We start from the raw sequence: 20,874 nt of genomic DNA on the forward strand, positions 1-20,874 counted from the left end.
GGGGAAAAAAGAGGAACAACTGTAATAATCTGAACAATAAAGATTTAATTTAAAAAGAAAAGAAATAAGCTATAGATCCTCAAAAAAAAAAGATTTTATCTCATTTAATCATAATAATTTTATGACATAGGAACTATTATTCTCAAATACACGGCAGCATTTATTACATGTCCCAGCCAAGAGGTGTTTCTCTCCCTTTCTGCTGTCATAATACTGAGTTCATCTACTCAATAAGTTACATATGATTTTAGGAAATGAGTATTTCCTAAATGTAATTTAGGAAGTAATTTCAGTCTCTATTACATGTGCTTCAAAACCCTACAATGTAATTTAGGAAGTAATTTCAGTCTCTATTACATGTGCTTCAAAACCCTAATGCTAATCCCTTCCTCAAGAAATAGGCAAGGTGTTAATATTAGTTGGTACTTGGTTCCTCTTTCAGCTCTTCAAATTTTAATTTAATTGCTTCACTGAAGAATAACTTACGTAGCCCATCTAAACTTCTTCTTTTTTAAAAATATATTTTTATTGACTTCAGGGATGAAGGAAGAGGGAAAGAGAGATAGAAACAACAATGATGAGAGAGAATCATCGATCAACTGCCTCCTGCACGCCCCCCATGGGGGATTGAGCCCGCAACCAAGGCATGGGCCCTGATCGGGAATTGAATCAGATACCTCCTGGTTCATTGGTCAATTCTCAACTACTGAGCCACACCACCAGGTTAAGCCATTTATTTATTTATTTATTTATAATTTTTTTTTAAGTTGATTTCAGAGAGGAAGGGAGAGGGAGAGAGAGATAGAAACATCAATAATGAGAGAGAATCATTGATCAGCTGCCTCCTGCACGCCCCCTCCTAGGGCATGTGCCCTTGATTGGAATCGAATCCGGAACCCCTTCATTCCACAGGCCAATGCTCTATCCATTAAGCCAAACTAGTTAGGGCCACCTCAACTTCTTTGCAACTGATCACCTGTTCCTGAATCAAAGCAAAGTTTCCACAACAGGCTCATCTCTAACCAAAATTCCAGCTTCCCCAATCTGAAGAGTCTAGGTAGAAGAGACAGAACTTAACTCTATGAATCAAGATTTTAAGGTGGCATCTTCTCAAAGTGGCATTTCCTCATGGAAATGAGAGACATAAGGGTCAAACACCACTGATGCCCAAAGCACTTGGCAGCAAAGATAAACATATGGACAAGATGTCAGGAAGAACCTATCAACATAAACATTGAAAGAAAAAATATTTGTAATAATTCTATTAAGACTTTTAAATACTTTACATTAACCACTATACATCCATAAGATCTAAAATTTATACAGGTATTAAAATATATAACCAGCCCCAGCCAGTGTTGCAAGGTGGTTAGAACATCGGCCCACAATTCCTGGTCAAATGCACATACCTGGATTGCAGGTTCAAACCCAGGCCCCAGTCAGGGTACATACAAGAGGCAACCAATCAATGTGACTCTCTCACATCGATATTTGTCTCTCTCTCAAAATCAATGAGAAAAATCCTCAGGTGACAATTAATAATACACACACACACACACACACACACACACACACACACACACACACTAGAGGCCTGGTGCACAACATTCATGCCCTGGCAGGGGGAGGGGTGTATCCCCTCAACCCTGCCTGCGCCCTCTCACAGTCCAGGAGCCAAGGGGGATGTCCAATGAGGGGCCCTTAGCGTTGCCGCTTCTGCGCTCACCAGCTGTGAGCCTGGCTTCTGACTGAGCAGCACTCCCCCTGTGGGAGCGCACTGACCACCAGGGGTCAGTTCCTACATTGAGAATGTGCTCCTTGGTAGTCAGTGCGCATCATAGCGACCGGTCATTCCGACGTCCAGACTATTTGCATATTAGGGTTTTATTATATAGGACATATATAACCATAGGCATGAAAGAAAATCAAACAATATAAACCAAAATATGAAAATATTGTATCAAATATTTAATGCTGTTAAAGAACAAGAAATTTTTCTCATCTACAACGGCTAATGAAACTTTCAAAAATCATGCAAAATTTATAGGGGATATATTTTCTGTTTTGCACTCCTTTGGTTTTTTATTCCTTACACTACATGCATGTTTGTAATACAGAAAATTGCATTTGTAATAAAATAAAATTAGAAATAAATAGCATGTTCTATACTTTTAGAAAATAGCAAATTTTCAGAATATATTAATATTAAAATAATGATGAAAACTGATTTTAAATTTTGAATTTATCATTTTATGTTAAGTGTTAAAATGTGACACATTTAAATGAACTCACTATTGCAAAAACTGAATAAACTACATGAATACATTTTGTAAAAAGGAAGAAAAGCAAGTAGTTTGCAGACCATAGCAATTACCAATACACATCTTATCAACAAGTTTCAGTTTCCATTGGAAATAAATATATAGCTTTCATTTTCACTGGAATTAACTAAGCTGGCTCTCCTCCTATTTTACATTGTTTTAGATATTTAATGTACAGGGGTGGGCAAAAGTTTACAGGTTTTTGTATGTAAAATAATACAATAATTAATAAATAATAATATGAGAATAAGCTGTTTCATGTTACTCACAATTGTAAACCTATTTTTGCCCAACTCTGTATTCTTTGGGCTCAACACAATGAATGAGCATATTAGAATTTAAGACCATCCCAGAAAGACCCCTGACAGCCAGATAAAACACAGTCATTTCTGTCAGAACACAAATAATAAAATCAGAAAAGTCAAGATATTACTAGTCTGCAATCTAGTTTTCAAACACACAAAAGCAGAAAATACTTTTAAAAATTTTACCTTACTGAAACAAGAAATCACTTCTCAGCCTTTTGGCTAAGATCAAGTATAGTACCTTACTCAAACAAGGTAATTTAATGAAATTTAGTTATTCAATGTTTGATAATAAGAACAGAATTTTTCCTCATTTACAACGGCTAATGAAACTTTCAAATCCTCATGCAAATTTATGGAACAGATGACATTACTGAACAGTTGGTCAAAAAGTTAGAGGGAAGATCCTATTGCCAGCCAGTTCCAATAACAGATCAATTTAATGAACATTAGCAATATATAGTAATTTATAAGAGGAAAATGTACAAACAAGATTACTTGCTCTGCTTCATTTCTTTATTTTCACACAGCCATTTGAAAATAGAACAGTGGGAAAGATTCCAATATGGAAGCAGATTAAGTGGAAGCTACACTGACATTCTCCCAAGACCAAACTGTAATTACAACTAAAAAAAGAGAGAGAGAGAAATGAACATGATCAAATGCTGATTGCTAATTATGGTTTTCTCTTAAAAGCAAGCAAATAAATAAATAAATAAAATAATTATCCTATATAATAAAGAGCTAATATGCAAATGGACATCACGCCCTCATGCTGTAATGGCTCAGACACTCAACACTGGAGAGAGAGGAATGGGGACTAGCCAGGCACAAATGAGTTCCTGAGAGAGGAAATGGGACCAGTCAGGCACAAATGAGCTCTCGAGAGAGGAATGGAGACCAGCCTGGCTGTGGCCCGGGAGAGGGAGAAGCTGGCCGCACCGCGGTCCTGGGTGCCAGCAGCTGCGCCTGCGCCTGCGGCTGGGGAGGAACAAGCAACACGCCCCACTGTCCCGGGCGCCAGCAGCTGGGGCTGCGGCCCAGTAGAGGGACAAGGTGCCCGCCCCGCGGTCTGGGAGCCAGTATCTGGGGCTGCAGCCCAGGAGAGGGACAAGCCACCCACCCCATGGTTCCAGGCACCAGCTGGGGCTGCGGCCTGAGAGAGGGACAAGCCACCCGCCCTGCAGTCCCGGGCACCTGCAGCCCAAGCGAAGCTGCCTGCCCATGGTCCCCTGTGGCTGCGGCCAGCCCAGGCGAAGCCGGCCCAGGTCCTGGGTGCCTGCGGCCAGCCAGAGGGAGGGAAGCCCGGGTCCTGGGTGTGAGACTGGCCGGAGGAGGGAATCCTGAGTCCTGGGTGTGGGGCAAGGCAGAGGTGGTTAGGGGCAATCAGGCAGGAAGGCAGAGGGAATAGGGGCAATCAGGAAGGTAGGCATGTGAGCGGTTAGGAGCCAGCAGTCCCGGATTGCAAGGGAAGTAGGACATCCCCCGAGGGGTCCTGGATTGGAGAGGGTACAGGCCGGGTTGAGGGGACACCCCCTCCCATGCATAAATTTCATGCACCAAGCCTCTAGTTTTCATATAAAAAACTTATTTGAAAGCAATAACATTTATTAACACTGGAACTCAGGGTTCTGTAAGTCAAAACTATTTCTACCTCCTTTTCATTTTTCTACTTCCTACAGAAGTTTCTCTACTATTTAAAGTAGCATGAAATTCACTACTCGAATAACATTGGTTTTACCCTATAGTAGTCTGAATGTGGTTTATGAAGAATGTTCCTCAACACTAGTCTTCTAAATGGGAAGTGCCAGTCTTCTCACTGTTTCCTATACGTAAGGCAAGAACTAAAGAAAGAGCCACAGAAGAGGCAGGCTGTGATGGGCTTTACTTTTGTAAATACCTTGAATGTTTGTCACTTCCAACAAGTATTCCTTTGGTCTTTATCACATTCCTAATATAATTTCCTGATCATCATTCTCAAAAGTCAACCTTGGCCCTGGTTGGTTTGGCTCAGTGGATGGAGTGTTGGCCTGCGGATAGAAGGGTCCTGGGTTCGATTCCAGTCAGAGGAATACGCCTGAGTTGAAGGCTCGATCCTCAGTAGAGGGCATGTAAGAGGCAGCGAATCAATGATACTCTGTCATCATTGATGTTTCTATCTCTCTCTCCTCCTTTCTTCTCTGAAATCAATAAAAATATTTTTTTAAAGTCAACCTTGAATTACTCAGAGAGTAATAATCCAGCCATATTCATTCTTACTTCTGCTATGTCCAACTAATCAAACTACCCGAGCACCTCTATGGAGGATGGGCAGGAGCAGGAAAACTACACTGCAACCATCAGACAACTCACAACTCAATAGTTACAGTTTTTTAATGTTTTTGTTGGCATCGTCCAATAATAATAGAAAGTTCAATCCAATGTATTTTTCTTTAATACATTAACTGTGACATCTTTGAAAATCCAATACTGTGGAAATTGCTTGTAGTAGTGCTATTTCCACATGAGAAACCCTCTGAATTAGGAGCCTTGTTGGGATATATACTATGGGTTTGTATAGCAGCAGAACTCTGATGATTGCCTTTGACCTAGGGCGCTAGACAATCCAGGTCATCTGGAAGCTAAGATTTTATGATGAACCCCATTAAGTCAAAAAGAAACAAAACATTCTTTTATCTACAGCTCCTGTATTCTCTGTATACAGGTGAGAATTTTCTTTTGTTTTGAATCCTGACAAAATAGCCTACAACCCACAATATAAAGTCAGAACGATATGTGATGGCGTGAGTGAGTTGTTGTTGCTTACACGGGTCTTCTGCACAGTGTGGAAGGCTGGCCACTACTTGCCTCCATTGTACACTTTTGCTTTTTCAGTAGCAAAAACATGTATATCTCCTAAAACGCATTAAATTTACACACTAGTAAACTAGAATCCATTTTTACTTTTAAAATTATTTTCCTACTATCCTCAAACAGGAAAAAATTTCATTGAAACACTTTAGTCAGAAATTTTATTTCAAAAGTAATATCACTGTGTGTCCATCTTTTGATGAGGATGCTCTTGCACTTTCCCCTTCTGTGTGTAAAGTGGGTTATGACACTCTGACCTCTCTATAAAAAGGAGACTGGACAGCACAAATATCTGAGTCAGTACACACTTCTGCTTCTTTTTGATGACCATGCAGATACCACCCATCATACAAAAGTGCATGCCGGCCAACTAGAATCAGACCACCTTCAATCAACGTTGCCAATTATAAACTAATAAAACAAAAACTTTTGCTAGACCTTCTCAAATCTAAGCCAACTTAGTTAAAAAAAAAAAAATCCCACAAGTTCTGTGAAATAACTATGGTTCATTTGTTGATTCCTTAAATGAACATTTAGAGCACCTTTATGTCCAGTTATGCTGGACACACAGACGCTCGATGAGGAAGAGACAGTCCCTGCATGTTACCATATAACATGCAGATAACTGTCCCATCATTCATATATTGAAATCTATACCACAGAGTAATTAAATCCTTCCTTTAAAAAATATTATAGTACAACATTAAAAATTTCAAGAAAATCATGTCCACAGGATTAAGAAAAAAATTATGTCCCTCCTCGGAGCTTGTGAATTTTACAGTCACTCCACATTTGGAGATAATTAGGATTTTCTTCCAATTCAGAAAAAAAATATTTGTTGTGCTCTTTTAACTATAGGTTTAAAAATAAAACAGCAGGAGTACAATATTAAAAGCTTTCACTTCAAAAACAGAATGTTTTAAATGACTTAAATAATCTACTGATTTTTCACCTATTCATTATTCTTTTTTTTTTAAAATATATTTTATTGATTTTTTACAGAGAGGAAGGGAGAGGGATAGAGAGTTAGAAACATCGATGAGAGAGAAACATCGATCAGCTGCCTCCTGCACACTCCCTACTGGGGGTGTGCCCGCAACCAAGGTACATGCCCTTGACCGGAATCGAACCCGGGACCTCTCAGTCCACAGGCCGACGCTCTATCCACTGAGCCAAACCGGTTAGGGCTATTCATTATTCTTAAGGACACCATGTCTGTACTATCCCAATCTAAAATATCACAGGGATGACTTACTGTACAACACTGGCCCTTCACTTGAGAACACAAACGAAAGTTCTACTTATGCATGTCAATTTAATGCTAGGAGTACGACAGAAATTCTCTCATGTTTATCTAGCTCTCCTGAGCCTGGACTATTGAAAATGTTACAATGGAATATCTTCTTCTAAATGTATGTAAAAAAAAAAAGTGGCTCTTAATCAATTGAAAGTTATAAAGGCAAGTCCCATGAAAATTACATAACTTATGAAATTTCAATCACCTAAGATTGCACACACACACATCTCAAATGGGATAAGAAAGAAACATTTCACGTTCTGATGCCTACAGCAGATAGCTGGTTTTTCCAAAAGCCTGGTGGCATGAAAGAATCATGGCCACCAGCAGGTACAGCCCACACATGGAAGTCAATTTTTCAATGATTCACTAACTTAATCAAATAATTGCTATACCTTAAAACAAGGGTCCTCAAACTTTTTAAACAGGGGGCCAGTTCACTGTCCCTCAGACCGTTGGAGGGCCGGACTATAGTTTTAAAAAAAACTATGAACAAATTCCTATGCACACTGCACATATCTTATTTTGAAGTAAAAAAACAAAATGGGAACAAATACAATATTTGTATTTGCATGTGGCCCGCGGGCCATAGTTTGAGGACCCCTGCCTTAAAGTTACATGCATCATATATAAGTAGTCATTTTTTAACCATCTGAGTACATTCAGTCACTCAAACGTGTATGATTAACAGGTCGTTTCAGGATGAAAGAGCCTAGGAGTTCTTCTGCCCACTGTGATTTTCAATTCCTCTAGCCCTAGCCTTGAGGCATAACAAGAGGGCTCAAAAATTTGCCCCTGGTGCATCTACACACAGATTTTAAAGCTGAACATCAAGGAGAAATGCTGGACATGAAGGCCTGATGAAGTGGGAGACCACATCCACTCTGGCTCTGGATTGAGATATAGAGACCAAACAAGAAATAATTCGCCAGGACAAGATGAACAGGTGAGGGGAGATAGGGAAGAGGAGACGCAGAACATTCCCCAAAATAAGCAAAAGTGCATGCAGAAATATAATTTTGTCACCCCTCTCCTTTTTTTGTTTAGATCCTGGCTACAAAAAAGAGCCGATCAAGACCTGAGGCAAAATAAAGACCTCACTGTGAAACCCTATATGTTCAAAATTGTGTTGTGAGGAGCAGAATCTCTAAACATACCTATAACCACATTTTGAAAATAAATCAAATTTTTAAAAAATTCTCAATTTATAATTTAAATCTAAGTTTACTTTTCAAGAATCAAATATTTTAACTATTACATACAACTGATTTTAAGTTTTAAGGGAGCTTTAATAAATGGACTAAAAAAGCCTTTAAAATGTCAACCTAACTACCATCTATCTACACTAATAAAAGACAAAGATGCTAATTGATGGTACCTACGCTATGCCCAAGCCACACCCACCAGCCAATCAGAGCGACTATATGCAAATTAACCCAACCAAGATGGCGACTGGCAGCCACGGAGCTGGAGCAAGCAGGAGGCTTGGTTGCCCCAGCGATGGAGGAAGCCAAGCTTCCCGCCTGGCCTGGCCGGCTGTGGCCTCCGCAAAAGGCAACAAAGTTTCAATTCTAGAAGATAAATAAATCCCAGATACCTGCTTCCAGCCAGCCTCCACTGGGAGCTTGGGTGGCTGGGGGCTTGACCAGCCTGCAAACAGCCATCCTCCCCTCACCCAGACTGGCCTGGGACCCCAGCAGGACCCTCCACCCTGAAGGGGGTGTGGCCAGCCTGAAAACAGCCCTCAACCCCTCACCAAGGCTGGCCAGGAACCTCAGCAGAGACCCCTACCCTGAAGGGACTGTGGCCAGCCTGCAAACAGCCATCAGCCCCTCAGCCAGGCTGGCCAGGCACCCCAGGGGGGACCCCCACCCTGAAGGGGCTGTGGCCAGCATGCAAACAGCCATCAGCCCCTCACCCAGGCTGGCCAGGCACCCCAGCGGGGATCCCCACCCTGAAGAGGCTGTGGCCAGCCTGCAAACAGCTATCAGCCCCTCACCCCGGCTGGCCAGGCACCCCAGTGGGGACCCCCAACCTGAAGGGGCTGTGGCCAGCCTGCAAACAGCCATCAGCCCCTCACCCAGGATGGCCACATCCTCATGGGGTGAGGATCCCCACTGGGAGCCTTGGCCAGCCTGCAAATAGCCATCAGCCCCTCACCCAGGCTGGCCAGGCACTCCATAGGGGACCCTATCCTGAAGGGGCTGTGGCCAGCCTGAAAACGGCCCTCAGCCCCTCACCCAGGCACCCCAGGGGGGACCCCCACCCTGAAGGGGCTGTGGCCAGCCTGAAAACAGCCATCAGCCCCTCACCCAGGCTGGCCAGGCACCCCAGCAGGGGCCCCCCACCCTGAAGGGGAATGGTCAGTCTGAAAATGGCCCTCAGCCCCTCGCCCAGGCTGACCAGGCACCCTAGTGAGACCCCCACCCTGATCCGGGACACCCTTCAGGCAAACCAGCCGGCCCCCACCCATGCACCAGGCCTCTAGCCTATATAATAAAAGGGTAATATGCAAATTGACCCTAACTGCAGAGCGACTGGGAATCACTGGTCACTATGACACACACTGACCACCAGGGGGCAGACACTCAATGCAGGAGCTGCCCTCTGGTGGTCAGTCCGCTCCCCCCTGGGGGAGCTCTGCTCAGCCACAAGCCAGGCTGACGACTGCCAGTATAGCGGTGGTGGTAGGAGCCTCTCCTGCCTCCTCAGCAGCGCTAAGGATGTCCGACTGCAGCTAGGCCTGCTCCCCACTGGCAAGTAGACATCCCCCGAGGGCTCCCGGGCTGCCAGAGGGATGTCTGACTGCCATCTTAGGCCCAATCCCCCAGGGAGCGGGCCTAAGCCAGCAGGTGGTCATCCCACAAGGGGTCCCAGAGTGCAAGAGGGCACAGGCTGGGCTGAGGGACCCTCCCGAGTGCACAAATTTTTGTGCACCGGGCCTCTAGTCTATATAATAAAGAGCCAGGGTCGTAATGACCGAAGGCTCGACCAGACCTGAAGTCAGTGCTGGGTTGCCGTGCCACCCAGCACTGACTGTGGCCGCTGTGGGTTCCCTGACCCAGCACTGACTGCCTAGGGTGCTGCGGATCAGGCCTGGAGAGACGCCTGTAGAGAGAGAGGTAGGGTCTGATCCGTAGCCTCTGTGGCAGCCATTGATCAGAACTTGCCTCTCTTTCTCTCCTGACCTGGCCAACAGCCACGCCTCCATTTCTCTCCAGGACTCCACCAAGGCTGCTGATCAGCCCCGCCTTTCTGATCAGGCCCCGTTAATAGGCCCGGAGACACTGACTGGCATAAAACTGACCAATCAGAACCAAATTTGGGTCAACTGTGAGGAGCCAATGGCTGCCTAGGAGGCGGAGCTTTTGACGCTGACTGGCATAGAAACTGACTAATCAGAACCAAATTGGCCGGTGGAGGAGGGCAGTTGGGGCAAGATCAGGCCTGCAGGGGAGGGCAGTTGGGAGCGAGATCAGGCTTGCAGGGCAGGGCAGTTGGGGGCAACCAGGCTGGCAGGGGAGGGCAGTTGGGGGCGATCAGACCAGCAGGGGAGAGCAGTTAGGGGCAAGATCAAGTCGACAGGGGAGGGCAGTTGGGGGCAAGATCAGGCCAGCACGGGAGGGCAGTTGGGGGCAACCAGGCTGGCAGGGGAGGGCCGTTGGGGGCGAAACGAGGATGGCAGGGGAGGGCAGGCCTCTAGTTAGAATATAACAGTGAAACCTACCGAAATTTTTGACAGTGATGACTTGAAGTGACTATGCTGTTAGGTAAAGCAGCACTTCAAATACTAAAACACCCCACAAAATGACACTACATAATACAGATCCTGGTGATGACTTAGAAGAATGTGTAAATCACCATTAATCAACCTTCAGTCTTTCGCAGCAGCCATGAAACAAAAAACAAGCGTGAGATACAAAAGCTTACATTAATCAAATTTTTGGGTTTTAGAAGAAGGTTTTTTTAGCCCCATTGGACCACATAAATAGGGAATGTTTTGTTCAAAAATAAAATGGTAAGACCCTCATCATAACATTTACAATACTACAAGACTGTTATCAAATTCTATCAGAGCCAACAGACCCAGGGGCTGGCATCCTGAGGCTCTGGTGATGTAAATACTAAAACTGCCTACTGCTGTTTTATGTATTTTACTGCTAGACTAGTGATGCATTTAACACACAAATGCCAGCAATTCCAGGCCAGGATACAAAAATTTATTATGGATGTGCTTTAAGCTAATGTTGATCCCAAGAGTTTACCAGCCATCAGTTATTCTAGTGCCAATTAGCACCTTAAAAATAATTTGTAAATATTTGAAAAACATGTTAACAATTAAAGGGAGGAAATACTCCACATTAAAATAAGGAAGAGCCTTTAGGTTAAATGCTAAAAGGTTACTGCAATCTCAGAACATCAAGTTTCACAGCATAACAAAAAATACCTTATGCACTCTAAACCAAAATTCAACATGTAGATCCTATTTAAAATTCAGTAAATGCCAATTATTATTATTTACTGCTTTCAAAGCTAATAGGTCCTCTAGTTGAACATAAGAGGTTTAAAACTTTCCATATCATTAACTTACACTCCATGTTGGTAATGAAGTGTTGATGAATGCTTTCCGTGACCTAAGAATGTGAAAAATTCTGAATGAAAGTAGCTTAAGAACTCTCTTTATAGTTTTTAGTGCTTGCCTTTCTTAAATAAAAAAATGGTGTGTCTAGTACATGGCTTAAAATCAAGCTTTATTTTTATGTCATATAGAAAGGAGAACATAAATTTCTCAGAATTTAAAGACTTTACATTCTAAGCAGAATAACCCTAATAGTTTAAAAAGTTAAGATAAAGTGAAAGAAACTTAACATACCAAGTTGCCTAGGTATAGTTAAGGCCCAATGACAACTCAATAGTCTTTCATCATGAATTAGAATTTCACAATATTAGGGATATTTTTTAATTATTGAGCTTTAAAACTTTTGATAACAGGAATTGATATATTTTATTAATAACCTTGCCAACTCTTCACAATGAGAAATGTAGCCAAAAGCATTTATTCATGCAGAAAAGGCTAGAAAACTAATAATAGAATATTGAGAAGGCACTAAGTAAAGTATTTGGGGTTCTAGTAATTGTTGAAAATGAATAAATGGATAGTCTTTTAATAACAGTAATTCAAATGTTAGCTTGGCCTATGTTGTCCCAATCCATTCAAATAGAATAATTTGGCCACTATCCTATTCAACAAAAATATTGGAAAGTTTTACTGCTATTTAAAAATTCAATCAGAAGACAAAATCTTGTATATAGCACGGATGGGAAAATGATCTTCTAGGAAAAATTTATGTCAGCAATAAAGGAGAAACTAAACAAAGAAAATGTGTAGGATCACAAAATAATGAATACTTTAATTTTTGCTTTAATTGTTAGAAAGCCTTGAACCAAGGAGATGGATCATGTAACTTCCACACCTGAATGCTTATCACACATTTTTACTACCCTTATTTTTTCTAATGCTCTCATATGTTTTAGACTTTGTAATATAGGTTATCTTATAAGGCAATTCCATCCAGTTCAGGTGCCATCCCCCATTCTCTGAGAAATATCTCCACTCCACTCACCTTCCTATCTCCCACCCATCCAAAGGGGTGAGCCCTAGGTAGAAAAGGGTGTCCTCAATGATTACTTCATCACCCACAGCCACTGCCATCATCACTGCTACCAGCCTGCACCAGCCCCCCATTTCCTGCCACAACAGATGAGAACAGGGTTGGACCTCTGATCTAAACTATATCAATTGAATTATCTCTCCAGAGAACTTGGAGGTGGGACTGAGGGACCAAAGAGGCTGGAATTATCATGAGGAAAATTTAATGATGTTTGATAGACAAAGTATAGCATGGAAACAGAGAGGCAAAGAAAGCTAATCTAGAGAAGGAAAAATAAAGCAGAATTCTAGAAGAAAGCAAGAAAACAGGTACTGAGCAGGGGTTCTTAGGGGTCCTAATACCTTTTTAATTACTGTTTTCATTAACTTCCTATGCTAGTTAAGGTAATGAAGAGTCCTTGTAGTATCATTACATTTTCACTGTTTTCTACTTAAGCTAACTTTATTTGGTTATTGTTATGTGGAACATCATGAAACTCAGCTGAATATACCATAACATCCTATGTGCAACAAAGATTTAATATAAAACTGCCACTTGCAGTGACAGTGCGCCAACCACAAGGAACAACATTTCACAGACAGCTAAGTTGGCATTCAAAAGCAAGACTCTTGGTTTCAAGTTCAAGATGGCGAATAGCAAGATCCTGAACTCACCGCCTCTCGGTGACACCAAAACTACAACAACATATGGAACAGCCTGAAGACTAGCAGAAGAGATCGGATACAACTATGGATGGGTAGGAGGGGGAGAGACCCACTAGTCAGGGCCCACAAGTAGGAGGGATATCACAACTGCAGAGGTCCCCCATTGAAGAGCTAGGGCTCCAAACCCCAGCCTAAGGATCCTGCACCAGGAAGAGGAGACCTCATAACACCCAGCTTTGAAAACTAGCAAGGCTTACATCTGGGAGAGTGAAAAGGCTGTAGAAAACTCTGTCCAAGTCCCAGCACAGAAGCAGCAGTTTGAAAAGACCTGGGTCATAGGTAATGACTAATCTTAGGGCGTGTGTTGGAGGAAAAGGGGTCTGTTGGAACTTTCTCCAGAGTCATAAGTGCTGGTGAGCACCATTTCCCCCCTTTCCTTACTTTCCTTCCACCTAGTTGGTTTGATGCTGGTGTTTCTGACACTCACCATTCACATTGCTAACACTGTTTACCCCAACCTGGCATTTCCCTGAGGACCCATCCAGTCTGGCTCCTATCCTGCTACTGCCAGTAGGCAGCTTCAGTCAGCACCAGCACACAGCAGTGTGTCTACTACAGTTGAGGATGGGCCTCCCAGCCAGCCACACTAAAGGACTACCCTGCCTACAAGTGAGTCCTCAACAGTTACGGCTAGGCCTCACAGCCAGCCACGCCAGAGACCAGCCTCGGCTGCCAGTGTGTTCAAAGCAGTTGTAATCCAACCACAACAAGAGGCCACAATAATCCACACAGGAAACATCTCTGGAGCACTTGGTTCTGGTGACAAGGGTGAATCCACCATTGGGCTCCACAGGACAGTCTGAATAAGGCCAACTTTTCAAAAGCAGGAGACTTGGGTGATCTACCTAATACATGGGGGTGGGAGTGGGATGGGGACAGACAAAATAAGGAGACAAAAGAATATGTCCCAAACAAAAAGATAAGTTAAAACCCCAGAAAAAGTACTAAATGAAACAGAGGTAAGCTGTCTACTAGATAAAGAGTTTAAAGTAAAAGTCATAAAGAAGCTCATCAAACTCTGCAGACATGTAGATAAATTCAGGGAGAACAACAAAGAAATAAAAATTATAAGGGAATAAAATATCAGAACTGAAGAATATAACAACTGAAATGAAAAATACAATAGAGAGAATCAAGAGCAGATCAGATGACACAGAAAAAAATAAGCAGAAAGTCAGAATAGTGGAAATCATCCAATTGAAAGATCAAAAGAAAAAAAGAATTAAAAAAAAAAAAAGAACAGCATAAGAGACCTCAGGGACAACCTATAGGAAACCCAGAAGGAGAAGAAAGGGAGAAAGTGATGAAAAATCTATATTAAGGATTAATGGCTGAAAACTTATCTAACCTGGCAAAGAAAACAGACATCCAAGTCCAGGAAGCACAGAAAGTCCCAAACAAGATGAACCCAACGAGACACACACCAAGACTCAGCGTAATTGAGATGTTAAAAGTTAAGGATAATAAGAGAATCTTAAAAGCAGCAAAAAAAAAAAAAAAAAGCAAGTTACATATACTGGACTATAAACTGATTTTTCAACAGAAACTTTGCAGGCCAGAAAGGAGTGGGACAATATAGTGAACATGATAAGTGGAGAAAACCTACAACCAAGAATACTCTACCCAGCAAGGTTATCATTCAGAATAGAAAGGAGATCAAGAATTTCCTCAGATAGCCCAGCCAGTGTGCCTCAGTGGTTGAGTATCAACCAATGAACCAGAACGTCATGGTTCAATTCCTCGTCAGGGCACATGCCCAGGTTGTGGGTCCGGTCCTCAGTGAGGGGTGTGAAGGAGGCAGCTAACAATGATTCTCTCTCATCATTGATGATTTTATTTCTCTCTCCCTCCCTCTCCCTTCTTCCCTGAAATCAATAATATTTTTTTAAAGAAATTTCTTAAACAAAGGCTAAAGGAGTTCAGCACCACTACACCAGCATTACAAGAAATGTTAAAGGTAATTATTTAAGTGGAAAAGAAAAAAACCAAAACTAGAAATAAGAAAATATATGAAAGGGGAAAAAAAAATCTCACTAGTAAAGCAAGCATATAGTATAGGTAGTAGACTGAAGACTTAAAAAACTAATATAAAAACAATTAATATGACTGTAAGTATATTCCTATCAATAATTATTTCAAATGTAAATCAACTAAGTGCTCTATTCAAAAACGACAGTGTGGCTGACTGTATAAAAAAACAAGACCCTTCCATATGCTAATGCATGAGACTCACTTCAGATTGAAAGACACACACAGACTGAAAGTAAAAAGATGGAAAAAGATATTTCATGAAATGGAAAAAAACAAAAAAAAGCTGAAGAGCAATACTTATACTCAACAAAACAGACTTTAAAACAAAAGCCATAACAAGGAACAAAAACATTATTTACAACTAGAGGCCTGGTGCACAAAATTTGTGCACAGGCAGGTTCCCTAGGCCTGGCCGGCGATCTGGGTCGATCTGTGGGGAAATCAGCAGGGTGAACGGGGCACCCCCTCGCACCCGCCTTGGCTGGACTGGTGCCGCCCACTCGCCGGCCCTGCCCCCCACCACCACCGCCAGTCACCTCCCTCTGTGGGGCAACCGGCGGGGTAATTGGGGAGCCCCTGCTCACACCCACCTTGGCTAGCCTGGGTCCTGCAGTCTGGGGGCAACTCCTGCGTTGAGCATCTGCCCCCTGGTGGTCAGTGCACGCCATAGCAACTAGTCATTCCACCGGCTGTTCTGCCGTTCAGTCAATTTACATATTAGGCTTTTATTATATAGGACTAGGAGCCTGGTGCACGAAATTCGTGCACTGGGGGGGGGGGGGTCCCCTCAGCCCAGCCTGCCTCCTCTCACATACTGGGAGCCCTCAGGGGATGTCCTACTGATGGCTTAGGCCTGCTCCCTGCTCCCTGTAGGGAGTGGGCCTAAGCGGCAGTCTGGCCTCCCTTTGTGGGAGGCGACCAGGCTGATTAGGAGAAGGCACCAGCCCCATCACCCTGCTGCTACAGCCACTGCCAGTCACCGCAGCCACCAAGGTTTTTTCATCAACACGGACTCCAGTCCCTTCACCATGAAAAAATGACAACTTTCTTTAGGCATTTTTAAGATGTGTCTTTCATAGGATATGACATTTCTTTATTATTATTTTTTTTATCCTCACCTGAGGATATGTTTCCATTGATTTTTAGAGAATGTGGAAGAGAAAGGGAAAGACAGAGAGAAACATCAAAGTGAGAGGAACACTTTGATTGGTTGCCTCCTGCATGAGCCTGACCTGGGCCCCAGCCAGGGAGGAGCCTGCAACATAGGTACATGCCCTTGGTCAGAACTGAACCCAGACCCTGCGGTCGACAGGCCGAGGCTCTATCCACTGAGCCAAACCAGCTAGGGCAGGATATGACATTTCTTAGCCCCTCCAGCAGCGGACCTTCATTTTATTCTCCAGGAGTGAGGTGGAAAAACCCTACATCACCTTCTTGGATTCTTATTACTCAAGTAACTAAGAATATTACCAGTGGCATACAAGGAGCTTAGCGAATGAGCAGTCAGAAAAGGTGTTTCCTCTGTAGTTCACCCCGATCCCCAGCTCAGCCCCTGCCCAGGCCTAAGGCCTCTGGCCCGGGCGTTACACCTGGGCAAGGGACCCCCAGCCCGCTCCAATCGCAGGCTCTGCCCCTGTCCAGGCCAGAGGGGCATTAGGCCTGGGCAGGGGACCCCCCAACCCCATGCAAACACAGGCTCCGCCCCTGCCCTGGCCTCAGGCCTCTGGCCGGGGTGTTAGGCCTGGGCAGGGGACCCCTAGCCCATTCCGATCGCAGGCTCTGCCCCTTCCCAGGCCTCAAGCCTCTGGCCGAGCCTTAGGCCTGGGCAGGGGCCCTCTCGGCTCTGATTGCAGGCTCAGGCCCTGCCCAGGAGCCCCCTGGCTCAGGTCCACACGGGGCCTACCTAGGAGTGACCTGGGTGCCCTATGATGTTTCTGGACCCAGGCCACTGGTGCCTAGTATGCAAATTAACTGCCATCTTAGTTGGATTAATTTGCATATTTGCTCCTGATTGGCTGGTGGGCGTGGCTGGTGGGTGTAGTGGAGGTACAATTTGTATGTTTCTCTTTTATTAGAATAGATAGCCATGATATGAAAGCAACCTAGGTGTCCTCAGATAGATGAATGGAAAAAGAAGCATATATGTATGTATGTACATGTATACATACATACACACACACACACAGGGAAATATTAATAACTCATGAAATAGAATAAAATATTGCTATCTGAGACAACATGGATGGATCTAGAGGGCATTATGCCAAGTGAAATAAGTCAGAGAAAGACAAAGACTGTATCCTTTTACTTATATGTAGAATCTAAAAAACTAAACAAATGAACAAACAAAACAAACTGACTCATAGATACAGAGATCAAACTGATATTTGCCAGAGGGTTGAGTAGTGGGGGGATGGGCAAAAAGGTGAATAAGATTAAGAGGTACAAACTTTTAGTTATAACAAGTAAGGCACAGGATGTAAAGTACAGCACAGGGAATGTAGTCAATAATATCACAGTAACTTCGGTGACAGATTCTCATGGTGATCTTTTCCCAGGTATATAAATGTTACATCACTACTACATTGTACACCTGAAACTAATATAATATTGTGTGTCAACTATACTTTAATTAACAAGAACTTTACATTCTAGAATGAAAACCAGAAAGAAGAAAAAAAACTATGCTATCACTCTTCAATCCTTTGGCTTAAGATAATTTGGATGAACAAAGTTGCAGTGTGTTTGTTTCTGTCCATATCTGTTCCAAACATAAACTTCAAGGGTTAACTAAAAATAGCCTATGTATCTATAAAAGAGTATTTCTGGTTCACAGATTGTTTATATTCTAGACAAATAGATATACTTGACCCATCCTACCACCAAGCATGGGTAGGAAATGAAAGTATAACAGTTGGTTTAATTATCTACCTCAGCCCACTAACAGTAGATCCAGGGTAGAGGAATATCAATCACCAAACACCAATGACTCCATAGTCCCCTTTCTGCACCTTTTCCAAAGTAGGTCACTGTTACCATTAGAAAGCATTGTTGTTGTTTTTTATCTCTGAGGGGTTTGAGGGAGAAAAATAGGTTAGATTCTCCTAAACTATGTGAAAAAGTGGGATTGTGCTTTATTCAATTCTGTATCCACAATGCCCAACACATCATACAGGATACGGTACATGCATAAAAAATTATGATCAATCAGAAAAAAAGAGAATATTTAAAAGTATGACAGAATTGTCCTATATAATAAAAGCAAAATATGCAAACTGTCCCCTCGACCAGGAGTTCGACCTCTCCCTATGACGTGCGCTGTCCACCAGGGGGCAGCGCGGAACATGGTGGGTGTCGGCGAAGCAGCACTGGCAGTGGGGGAGTGTCCCTCAGCCTGGCCTGTGCCCTCTCGCAATCCAGGACCCCGCAGGTAGGGTCCCTAGGCCTGGCCAGCGATCAGGTCCTATCAGGGCTTTCCTTCCCCGGCTGCCGGCAGCTGGCCCTGCCCCCGCTACTGCCATTGCTTGACATCTGTGCAGCACTGTCCCCCTCTCCCTGCCACCAGTCGCCTCCCTCTGTGGGCAACAGGCGTGGGGTGCCATCACTTGGCTGGCCTGGGCCTCCCTCTGCAAGGCACACCTGCCATAGTGTCGCTGGCTGGTGGCCTGGGCCTCCCTCTGTGGGGCAATCTATCACAGGGCTCCAGGATTGATCACCCCACAGAGGGAGGCCCTGCCCACCTGCCACAGCGCCGCCGGCCGGGTAGCCTGGGCCTCCCTCTTTGACGTGATCGATTGCGGGGATCCAGGATCAATCACCCCGCAGAGGGAGGCCCCACCCACCCACCGCAGCACTGTCGGCCTGGTAGCCAGGGCCTCCCTCTTTGGGGCGATTGAACATCAGGCTCTGCGATCAATCCCCCAGCAGAGGGAGGCCCTTCCCACACGGCTGGGGCTCCGCGATCGATCACCACGTAGAGGGTGGCTTGGGCCTCCCTCTTTGGGGCGATGGCGGAGGTCCCTCTCCCCCAATGATCGCCCCACCAGCCGGTGGCCTGGGCCTTCCTCTGTGGGGTGATCGTGGGGCAATGGCGGACCACCCGACCAATTGCATTGCACCCGCCTTTGCTGGCTTGGCACCTGTGCATGTCATAGCGTGGTCGTCCAGAGGTGGTCAGGACGGTTGTTCTGCTGTTCGGTTATTTGGTCAATTTGCATATTATGCTTTTATTATTATAGATATGCAGGGGGAAAAAAAAAACCTTACATGTAGGGTACCAAACAAAGAATGTGCTTTTATTTAGTAAATAGTTTTGGTTTCCTGTGTCACTGAACTAGGCTTATGTCCTTTTATAGTATTAAGTTCTACATACATATAAGCCCTTAAACTCTTTAGGCATGAGAATGAGAATGAACATATATAAAAGTATTTGCTTTTTATGAGTATCTGTAGTTTCTTTAAGTTTTTGTGCATGGCCTAGTTTTGAACAATTGCTGTCTTGGGTTTAAGAAATATCAATATGTGCCAATACCCTAATATATTGAGCCTTCTAAAAAATATTCAGAGTACAGTAACATCAGCATTCTAAAGTCAATGAAACGTCTCCGAAAAGACTGTTTTGGGGCTTTGATTCCATCTTCAGAATCATGACTATATAGGGTTTCTCATATTTAAGCCTTAAAAATTTATTTCTTTCTCTGCATGAGAATGTAGCCTCTAGTTAACTTTCTGGTTCTTTTCTTCTAGAAAACAGAAGTATGTTAAATATGTAGCTAGGCAGCACATCTTATTGGGAAAACTGACTGGTAAGCTGCATCTCAATTGGGAAGAACTATATATGAATTACAAATACCTGATGGAGAAACGTAGCTTTAGGTTTCCCTAAGTGGGACATGATATGTCTCTTGTGGGAAACCCTGAAGATAGTCCTTAGAGCTATAAAAAGAGATATTCAGAGATTCAAAAATGGCAGCCAAATAGACAGACGTGTCCTGCGCCTTCTCACGGAGCACATAGAAGGAACAACTAAATCGAATAGCATCCACCCAGAATTAGTGAATTACACACAGCTGGTGAGATGATCCTCAGCCACAAAGGGCAGAAGATGCCTAGAGAATGGTAAGATCTGGGATCTGGGCTGGAGAGACATGCAACCACTGGGCTGAGAGGGTCAGAAGGAACCTGCGCTGCACCAAGAACATGTCCTTTGGGGACAGGCGAAACACCCGACTGTGAAGGGAGGTCCACACGGTGCTGGCAGCCCAGGAATCTAGATCTAAGTCCACAGCCATGAGAGGCGGTGCCCAGAAAGGCAGCCTAAAGAGCTGCCTGAGCCATGCAGTGTTGGGGGGAGAGAAACTCACAGTCAAGTGGTTGTTTTGCTTCTGTCTGTTCCTGTCTTTTATTCATTAAATCCAGTTCATAGGACCTTTCAATTACACTCACTCACTGAGGCTGTGGTGCAGGTAGAGGTGCAGTTTTTTGGAGGCTAGGGACAGGCTATGGAGGGGAGCAGGTCAGGGAGAGGTGACCAGGAATCCATGAGACATTCGTGACCATCCAAACCTAAGCAGCCATTTTTCTCCAGAAGAGCCAGCCCCTCCCAGCAGCCTCAGGGCAGCTAGTGCAACTGCATCCAGACTACACCTTTGCAGAGAAAAAGACTGAATAGACCAAGGGAGTTCTTGGGGACTG

At 43.8% G+C, this 20,874-nt stretch overlaps 1 protein-coding gene and 1 pseudogene across 25 annotated transcripts in view; one reads left to right on the top strand and one right to left on the bottom strand.

The window, feature by feature from the left end:
• PARD3 (par-3 family cell polarity regulator) overlaps nt 1-20,874 on the bottom strand; it is a 724,129-nt gene that overhangs the window by 524,353 nt on the left and 178,902 nt on the right. For 2 of the 25 annotated variants that reach the window (XM_023752240.1, XM_023752241.1), the window contains exon 1: nt 4,527-4,668. The exons of the other annotated variants lie outside the window; for them this stretch is intronic. The gene's annotated coding sequence lies outside the window, so the exon portion shown is untranslated. Of the gene's footprint in view, nt 1-4,526; nt 4,669-20,874 lie in introns of those variants that run through there. 25 annotated transcript variants of the gene reach the window in all.
• Nucleotides 2,829-2,963, top strand: LOC111825522 (annotated as a pseudogene).

The sequence above is a fragment of the Myotis lucifugus genome, unplaced genomic scaffold (assembly GCF_000147115.1).
Source record: "Myotis lucifugus unplaced genomic scaffold, Myoluc2.0 scaffold_29, whole genome shotgun sequence".
Taxonomy (NCBI): Eukaryota; Metazoa; Chordata; class Mammalia; order Chiroptera; family Vespertilionidae; genus Myotis; species Myotis lucifugus.